Source organism: Bison bison, unplaced genomic scaffold (assembly GCF_000754665.1).
Source record: "Bison bison bison isolate TAMUID 2011002044 unplaced genomic scaffold, Bison_UMD1.0 scf7180017864192, whole genome shotgun sequence".
Lineage (NCBI taxonomy): Eukaryota > Metazoa > Chordata > Mammalia > Artiodactyla > Bovidae > Bison > Bison bison.
The window spans coordinates 4099485-4102348 of NW_011494764.1; positions in this window are offsets into that span (position 1 = coordinate 4099485).

Below are 2864 nucleotides of genomic sequence, written 5' to 3' on the forward strand. Positions count from 1 at the left end.
GTGGCTGCATTTGTCCCATCCCTGGCCCTCTCCTCTTCCTCTGAGGAAACCAGTCCTTAGACACGGGACCCATCCTGTGACCTCATTTGACTTGGTCACACCTGCAAAAACTTATTTACAAGTAAGGCCCCCATCCACAGGCCACCCTGAGGAACTGAACGTGTCTTTTCTGGAGACACATGACCCCTGAGGGTGGGGGAAACGGTTGCTGGCCTTCCCCCAGGAGCTGGGGCCTGCTGCAGGGGCCCCTGGGACATGTGGACTTTCCCTTCCCTGATGTGGGGACTGGACACGTTACTCCAGCACAAGAGCAAAGCAGCTCTGTCCAAAGGCCTTCCCTTCCCCTGAATGTCAACCGACCCCGTCCCTGACCCCCAACCTGCTTCCTCCCACCTTCCCTTGATTGGCTGGGGCCCTCAACGCCGGCCAGCACCCAGGCCTGGCAGCAAGAGAGGGTGCCTGCTCTGACAACCCTTCCCCACTGTCGGTCATGAGCCTCAGGGAAGCTCACCCTTCAGGAACCCAAGGCCCACACAGAGAGGGAAGCTGGTGAGAACCCGTAGCTCTGAGTTCAGAGCTCGAAGCTGTGTCTATCAGTTCTCCCAGAGTGAAGAACTGGGGTCCTAAGAGCCCTGTACCTGAAAAACCCACTAACCAGGCTGGTGTTATGACGCCACAGGCCTGTACCGCCTGGGGCTGACAGCTGTGGCTCAGACCCTGGCCACAAGAGGCAGGAGCCACTGTGTCCCTGGTCTGTGGCTGATGGCCAGGGTGGGATGGGAGGCGGGCTCCTCGCTGGGACTACCTGAACCTTTGACCGCCCGGCTGCCCTCTCCGGATGGAGCCCGGGGCCTGCAGGAGTCTCCACGGAGCCTCAGGCTTGAGGCTCCTGGAACTTAAATCCCCAGAGGGCGGCAGCCTAGGGAGCCACAGCCTCGGCAGATAACCAGGACTGGGTCCTTTCACCCTGGGCTCCGTGGCTGTTGTAGGTCTGGGTCGGGGAGAGTCTGTGCTGGGCAAGGGTCCTGGGTGCCCTCATTCGGGGGCAGACACCAGAGCAGGAGAAGCGGGGCTCTTGCCCACGGGCCCCTGTGCCCAAGGCCCTATGCCTAGCATCTGACAGCCCTGCTGCCCACACCAATCACAGCACTTGTTTCCTGCTCAGCTTCGTCTCCACAGCAGAGGAAAGAGCAGGCTGGAGCTTCAGGGTTCTGCTCCCTTGGCCCACGGCTGACTCTGAGGATGCGGGGGTGGGGTCCTGGGCCGGGAGTCCTCCCCTGCACAGGGCCAGGCCGACACCCATAACTAGGGATGCTCAGAACAAGGAAAGGACACCCTGCTCCCTCTGGAAATGGATATTTATTTACCAACAGGTGTTTTGTCTCAGGCCCAGTACACCCGCCCCCCATGCAGTCCTTACAAGAACGTGCAGAGCCAACTACCCCCAACATGTGGTGGCTTAGCACACCAGCAAACACAGACAAACTCATTCCATTTCTAGAGGTCAGGAATACAGGAAAGGATTGCGATGGTCCCAGTGACGTCTCTCCCGAAAGTCCAGGAAGGTGTCATGGGCTCTGGCGAGCCCCTGTTCAGACAGCAAGGGACCAGGACAGCCCTGTGTGTGTCCATAACTGAGCCTTGGAGACACACAGCACTGAGGCCGCCTGGATTCACGGGGAAGCACTATACACCCCGTTTCTCCAGGGGAGGGTCAGTCAAGAATTTCAGGGTCAGCCTGGTTTGATCCCTGGTTTAGGAAGATACCCTGGAGGAAGCAATGGCACCCCACTCCAGTACTCTTGCCTGGAGAATACCATGGACAGAGTAGCCTAGCAAGGTACAGTCCATGGAGTTGCAGGGTTGGACACAACTGAGAGACTATCACGCTTACTTTTCATGCCTCCAAGTGAAGCAAGGGGTCACGTGCAGGCTGAGGAGAGTGGGACCAGGTGTCCAACCTAACTCTGGACCGGTGCTTAAGTCATTGGCCACCGCAGGTTTACATGAATCCCAAGCCCATCCTGCAAGAAGGAGTTGCTCCAAGAAGCGTGCTGGAGCAACCTCTGAAGACAGTCAGGCCCAGTTGCCTCCCATAGCAGCCCCTCGGGCTGGGCGCTGGCTGGAAAACTCCTCACGTCCTTACAGCTGAGCTGGCTGATGCCTTCCTTCAGGTCAGCTTGCTCTGAACCCCACAGACTCCACATGCAATTGTTGTGAGCAAGAGTGAGGCTGCATCCCCAGGAGGGGTGGTGATGAAGAACTAGGGGCTGGCGTCTCGTCTGCAGGTCTCCACATCAGCTGCCAGGATTTCTGACCATCCTGTCTCGGGCTTCCCTCCCTAGAAGCCCATCTGGATTCCAGAACCCTTGATGGAGGGTCTTGCATTGAAAGGTGAAAGTCCAGAAATTGCACGGGGCTGGTGGGTCTTGCTTCTGCCACTGCCAGCTGTGTGACTCAGGGCAAGTCACTCAACTGTTCTGAGCCTTGCTTTCCTTGTCTGTGAACTGGGAATATTTGCCATCCTTGTGGGCCAGAATCTGGGAGTGGCAAGAGACAGAAGCCCCGTCTCTGACCCCAGTTGGTCTGAGCGGAAAGGGAGGAGCCAGGTCCCCGTACTCTGGCACCATTTCTTTGTCCACCTCCTCTGTGCCAGCTTCCTTCCCAGGCAGGCCCTGCCCATGCTGCAGCAGTGGTCACCAGCTGCTCCTGGTGCCCATTCAGCAGCTTAGCAACCGGCAGAAAAGTCGCAGAACCCAGTCCCTTTGGCCATCCAGGTGGAGTGCCCACCTGGAGCCAATCACCGTGTCCAGGGGACAGCACGCTTGCTGAGTGGTCAGGCCTGCATCGTGCCTACCCTGGGA